Genomic DNA, 7,223 nt, shown 5'->3' with positions numbered 1-7,223 from the left:
TTTGAGAACTGGTGAGTGCTCTAACAATGGAGGCATTCAAGAGATACCTAGGAAACCACCTGACAGGTATCCTTCCATCTGTATTCCTGCATTGAGCAGGAGGTTGGACTCAGTGGCCTTATAGGCCCCTTCCAACTTCACTATTCTATCATTCTAGGGTGTAGTGGGGAGAAATACAGCCACCTGCGTGCTGCTCTTGACTCACTGGGGAAAAGGCATGGGAGAAATGGAAATGAAAACTAAATAATAAAGTAAGCAATGGACGTGAGGAATAAATGGATTTTCAGAGGTCATTCATTCAGATGGCTGCCATAAATTAGAGGCAACTTAACAGCAAGTAACAACAATAATAACAAGAACTAAAGCCCCATAGAGCACACTGAGACTTCCTTTTGAGTCAAGAACTTTGGTTCATCTAGCTAGACCTTGCCAGCCCTGATCAGCAGCGGTGTTCTTGGATCGGAAGCAGGACTCTTTCCACTCCCCACTTAGCGATGCCACGGGGGGGGGGGGTCCTTTTGCATGCAAAATATGTGCAGTTGCATCCTCACTGGGATGAGATGGGCATGGAGCGTTTCCCTGGAAATACACTGGATTTGACCAAGGCTGGTTGCGACGAAACTCCTGGAGGCTGGCAGAGGCAGAAAGGTGAGTAGCGGGTGGGCTGGCTTGACGAACATTTTATCCCCCTTTTTCCAGCCTCTCTAGTAGTAGCATCAGACTGATTTATCAGCCCGCGCCCCCACCTCTGTAAATGACTGGTTTGGGTTCTCTAAGAGGACGCCTTTGCTGTCAGTTCCCCCCACCGCCCGCCACATGCCAGCACCAGGGACACGCTCAATCCCCGTCTCACAAGGAGCGAGTACGGGATTACCAGCAATACTAATTAATTCATTAGTCGAAGGATGGCTTATGTCCCTTCTCTCTGCTGACTTGGACAGCGGCGGCGGCGGCGGCGGCAGGGGGTGGGGGCGGCTAGGGGGATTGCGGAGAACAGCTTGCGCAGCCCATCAATCTGCCTGTTGCGGCACCCGCTCGCCCCACTTCCCGGCAGATGGTTCCAACAGGTTCAGAGACCCGGGGTTTTTCTTTCGTGTGCGTGATTTGGTGAAGGGGGGGAGGAGGGAGAGTGACACAAAAGCGGGATCGCCATCCGCCAATGAGAGGAAGCTGGCGGTTGGGTCCCCGAGCATCCTTCTGTGTGCCTTCGGATCTGTGAATGGATGACGGACGGCTGTTTGAATGTTTTGGTTTTTTTAAAAATGTATCTCCTTCCTTCCTTCCTTCCTTCCTTCCTTCCTTCCTTCCTTCCTTCCTTCCTTCCTTCCTTCCTTCCTTGCATATGCACTCACATGTGGATATGCAAGGCATTTCTGCTTGCAGAAGCAGCCTTGTTCAACGCTGACCTCCCTCGATCCCCTGTCTGTGAGAGCGACCCGGCTGAATTGAACCAGGAGACGGCTTCCTATTGTTTCCCTCTCAGAGCCTCGTTTGAGGAGTCCACGTGCCACCGACTTAATCCTATTGTCAAGAAGCCTCACATCTGTCAGAGTTAAGGAGGGGGAAATCCTTCTTCCCTCGCGGGAGCTCTCAGTCAAGATGTTGCTCTTGCTGTTCATGGCTCTCCCCCTCCCCCACTCCCTCTTACTACTAAGGCTGGTTCAACCTGGGCTTTCCTTACCAGCCACTTCGGGAACTAGAGGCAATAATGCCTTGCCTGAATTGTGTAACAGTTGACAAGCAGGGTTTACTAGCTTGAAATCTCAGCCATGGAGCAGTAGGGTGAGCTGGGCAGAGAAGCGCTCCCTGATTGTAGAAATCCAGCACCTCAATGAAAAGATTAAACTCAACCCAGATCTAACATGATAATTTCATAGGCAACATGACAGTCTTCCCCATGCACAGTCTACTGTGCCACTTTGAGCTCATTGGAGGAAAGGTGGGACTATCACTGTAAGTAATCATAAACCAAAAAACTAAATGACTTAAATTGATCAGAATTCCCTGACATTCTAACCCACTTCAGTTCCAAGGACATGCTATTTTCCCCATCTTTTTGAGTTACTGTTGAGCTGTTCCAGTCTCTGACCTGTAAGAAGTCTCCCTCCAGATGGAGTCCTTTCAGCTCTAGCCACCATGACCAATGGCCAAGGATGATTAAAGATGACATCGCAAACATCCGGAAGGCCATATAGTGGCCAACCTTGCTCAAAGATTTGGAGGTACAAGAAATATCCTCATCCCAGAAAAAAGTCATTCAGCAACCTGGAGCAAGTAACAGCGAGTGGTTTGATCTCTAGCAGGTGGAGTGGACAGTTGGCTTGCTCACAGTTCCTGACACTTCCTATAGCAATTCTTCCCAGCTTGGGTAACCCAGGTGTTCTTGGACTGCAACTCCCAAATACCCCAGCCAGCACAACTGGTGGTGAAGGCTTCTGAGAGTTTTAGTCCAAGAATATTTGGGCTATCCAAGGTTGGGAACCACTATCCTAGAGGTAGTGGTGCTGGCATAGTGGGGGTTCAAAGTCCTGGTGTGAAGGTGCTTTGCAACATCCCCCTCTCCCATCCTTAGTTGGCATTACTGCTACTGTTTCAATGGTGTGATGTTCATTCCCCCCCCCCCAAAGCATCCTGAATTGGCTGTCACCATGAATGTCTCATTAAGCAACATTTGCCTTGTATGTGTGTTCATGGGGCGGGGGCAATTACAGGTTGTTTCCCATCTCTGTTTTCTGACACTGGCAGCTGCTGCAAAGGGGTGGGGAGGAGTAGACTAGGACTATTCAGAAAAGGTCTCTTGAAATTTTCCACCCTATTTGTGGTGGAGAAAGTGCGTTTGGAAATTCTCCAGCAGCTATTCATCCTTAACCACGGCTTGTGCTTCCAAAGATCTCAAAGGTTTTGCCCCTTCCCCCCACCCCCACCCCATCTACTCACATTATAAATAACAACACTTTGTGCCAACAGATTGATTCTGGCTTTCCAGGAGGTTCCAGACACTGAATGCTCAGAAGTGGTTTCGCATTCCTTTCTTCTGGGGGCTTCCTGGGACTCTTCAGCTTGCTCAAGGCCACACAGGCTGGCTCTACTCCCAGAAGACCCTTAGAGAATTCAACTTCCAACATCTGGTTCTGGAGCCAGATACATGTCTCCAGCCAGATTTTACTCACCTGCTAGCTATTTAATGATGCCAGAGCTTAGGAAATGAATTTTACAGCAAATTTACATTGGAAGCTCTTCAGTGAAGGAACCTGTTTTTGTTGCTTATTTTATAAATTGTGGGTGGATCACCTGCGTGGCCTGTGGCTGGACTCCAACTCCTAAGACAGCATGGCCATTGGTCAGAAGTGCCGAGAGCCATAGGCTAGTGACATCCGAAGGGCCGCACATCCTGCGTCCCTGTTGTGTGGTCTTCTTGTTCACTGATAGCACTAGACTGCCAAGTCTTCCTTTTCATTTCCACTTATGTCTCTCCCTACTCCCTAGCACTGAATTTAGTTTGCATGGTATTTGGGAGGTAGCTTTTCCTACTGATTGTCAGGGATGCTGTCAAGTCTTTTGAGTCCGAGTCCCGAGTCTCACATCTGAGTCTCTACTAAAAACAAGTTTCTTCTCCTCCAGAAAAGAGGTAGGGGTTGGGTGGGTTCCAATTCACAAGTCAAGTTTGAGTCATTGAAAAAACAAACAAACTCTAAGTTCCCATCCCTGCCGGTTACCTTACACTGCAAAGTGTACCCTGCAAAATGATGGAATCCTATGCTGCTGCTGCTTGTTATGAATATGAGGATGATTACCACTACCACCACCAGCTACTATTATCATTTACTACTACCACTACAAATGCCATTGCCAGCATTAGGTGCAAGATGGACAGCTCAGTGATTTAGGCATCGAACTGAGGAGGAAGAGGCAGGGAGGTCCGTTCCCCATGGTGTCTCCCATGAGCAGAGCCAGCCTGGGTGGCCTTGGGCAAGCTGCACTGTCCCAGGATGCCTCCAAGAGGAAGGGAATGGGAAACCTCTTCTGAATGTTCCCCACCTGGAAAACCCTCAAAAGGGGTCTCTGTAAGTCAGAATTGACTGGATTATTATTTATAAGTAAGCTACAGCTTTTGGCCTTGGAGTCTAAGCAGAAGAAGCTCCAGCAAACCATCAAACTGCCTAAATCCATCCCAGTTTCCCTTTCTTCTTTTCCAGAGGGCACTCAGATTTACTTGTCTTGCAAATGTGCTTAATTCTTACCGGGCTGCGCTTTGGGTTGGGAGTTGCGGGGTGAGACATGCCTCTTGGTTCGTTTGACCCTTCTATAAGCACTCGCTCCAGTCGATGGCTCAGTGGGATAGGCATCTGGCTAAGGCTGGGAGTTCGATTCCTCACTGTGCCTCCATGACAAGAGCCAGACTCGGTGATCCATAGGGTCCCTTCCAGCTCGGCAGCTCTAAGATTAATTTGCAAAGCGTTAGTTCTGTTAATCGGAATGGGGTTTCATCTGTAAAGCTTGGCCTACAATTGCGGGTCTAAATGTTGATCTGTGCGCATTCATTGGCGTCTCCTTCCTCCCTTCTCTGCAAGCCCCGTGTCCCTGCTCGGTTTTCCTGGGAATGCTCTTTTCCATCTCCCTCTTTTCCCTTCGGAAAAGTTCCTTCCCTTTCTGCTGCAACGTTAGATCAGTCCCCTCGGGCCGGTTCTCTCCGTGGAGGCGCACAGCTGCAAAGGAGGTTGGAGGCGCATCCCGCCGCCCCCCCCCCGCCTCCTGCAATGCACATTTTTGTGCCATGTTTGACTCCGTTCCCGGGCGGATTGCCTCCTTTCGGAGGCCAAGCTGAGCACCCTTGCCCCCAAGCCCCGTTTTCCGTGACGCTGAGCCAGCCACCCCTCCCAAAGCGACCGCCCCCCCCTTCTGCAACCGCGGGCAGGCTTTTCCGGAGGGGGCTTCTTCCCGGCTGCCCCATTGTCTTCCTTTTGGCACCTCCTCAGAAAAGACCAGGGGCCCATCTGTCAGCCGACAGCTCGTCTGGGGCGGAGGGGGGGGGAAGCGCGTGGAGCTGCCCCCCCTCCTTCCCTCCACCCGTGGATTCCCCTGAGGGTGTGTCGTCAAGATGAAGCATCGTTGACACCATTCGTGCCGTGTGAAATTCAAACCCCACTCGAAGAAGACAAAAAACACACGTCGCCTCCGACAAAGGGGGAGTTAGTTGCAGTGATTATCCCGTTGTCTGAAGACAACAGCAGGGACGGGAGAGGGTGGGGAGGAAGGGGGCGTCGAGGACCGATGAAAGAGGCAGAGACCTGGCCTGGAGTGGGGCATCCCCAGGGAAGGGGTGGCCTCTGCTTCAGGCTTGGTAGCAGGAAAGGAGGGGGGGCCCTCTTGTAAACACCCACAGACAGCAGCGGCCTTATAGCCTGTGAAAGGCCAGCTGCTGATCTGGAAACTGTCCTATGGTGTTACGGCATGTGAGAATTGTTATTGCTGTATTGCCGTCCCGTCTTCTCTGAATGAGTGACATCGAAAAGGTCCTGCCTGTCCTTAACAGCCCCCCTCAGGTCTGGCGATCTCAAGGCTGTGCCTTCCTTTATTGACTCAATTCCTCCCCCAAGTCTTGTCCTTTTGCCTCCTATTCCCCCAGCATCACTGTATCTTCTGTACTGTTTTGTGTTCTCATCATGTACCCAAAGTATCACAGCCTCAGTTTCATCACTGCTGTTTCCAGGGAGAGATCAGGCTTGGTTTAATTTAGGACTCACTTGTTTCTGGCAGTCCATAATATCTGTAAAGTTCTCCTCTAATACCACATTTTGAATCAGTCAAGTCCCATCAGCCTTCTTCACTGTCCAGTGTCCACATTTGTGCACAGTAATTGGGAAGACTACAGTATGGATGAACTTGGCCTTAGTCTCCAGTGGCACATTCTTACAGGTGAGGATGTTTTCTAGTTCCTTCCTAGCTGCCTTTCTGGATGTCAGTCTTGTGATTTTTTTGACTGCAGTCTCCCTTTCGGATTTGCTAGGTTAAGATGTATCTACCTACCCTCTTCAAGATTAACAGTCACATCAGTGGAAGAGAACTGATGAGCAATCCCAATGGTGATCGGGGCTGAGAAACTCTTAAAGGGCAGCTAGTGGATAGCAGCAGTAGTAATGGAAGGGAACACTAGTGGAGGATCTTTCGCAAACAGTGGCAATAACACTCAAGCTAACTCTTGTTAGTACTGTGCAGAAAAAAAGTACTGGTGAACTACCTCTGAATATTTTGTGCCTTAAAAACCCTCTGATGAGACAATTCAAAATGAAACAATGCAGGACTGTAGGGTACAAAAAAGAAGGGGGAAAAAACAACTGACCAACAAAACCCCAAAAAGAAAGCCAATATGACAAATACCAACATTCCTAAGCCAGTGGAAGCAACATAAGGAAAACTTTTTCTTCTTCCTCAAAACTTGATCCACGCTTAGACAATGCCTTCATTAGGACATCACAAAGTGTCAAAGAAGTGTGCAAGCATTTGAGTTTTCAGAAATGGAGAAATGTATAACTCAGAGTGGGAAAGAGTTCCAATCTGCAGTGAATGTTAAAGAGCAGAAGTCAGAGGACAAAGGAATAGGAAGTGTGACACAAATATCTCTTATTGCCACTAGTTTTCTGTTTGCACATTGAGAACAACTTTTGGGAAGCATTTGGCTCAAATGACACTATCATTTAAGGCAAACAACAGCAGCCACTATGCAGATGACACAGTACTGCTAGCTGATAACTTAGGTGGTTTGTAAAGCCAGAACGCCAAGGAATGAATCATCACCAGAGAATTACTAAAAAGCAAGCAGCCCAAGAAATGTGATTGAAGATCCAAAATGGAAGCAGGCACGGATTGACAAGAGGAATGTGCAGTCAGTTTGGGTGGAAAGAGCAAAATGGGCCAATTCAGGAGTATTTCTTTGGTCTCAGAATGCTACAGTACACAGCAGAACAAGAAGCAGCCCCCTGGCCCCCCTCCATGACAACACCACAAGTTGCTCCAACTACAACGTTTTATGTAAACAAACAATACTTAAAGGACGAGTGGGCCTGGCTTAACTACAGGCCAATAGGGTGCCTGAGAGCTCAGTTCACTCTTGTCCAGTTCTACATAGGTCTCCGAGAGGGGGATTTACAGTGGGAAGCAGAAACCTTTCTCCTCAACACACCCCTCAGATGAGCTAGGCAAGAGATGCCACCACCACAGCCAGG

This window comes from Pogona vitticeps, chromosome 2 (assembly GCF_051106095.1).
Source record: "Pogona vitticeps strain Pit_001003342236 chromosome 2, PviZW2.1, whole genome shotgun sequence".
Lineage (NCBI taxonomy): Eukaryota > Metazoa > Chordata > Lepidosauria > Squamata > Agamidae > Pogona > Pogona vitticeps.
This window is presented reverse-complemented; position numbering follows the sequence as displayed.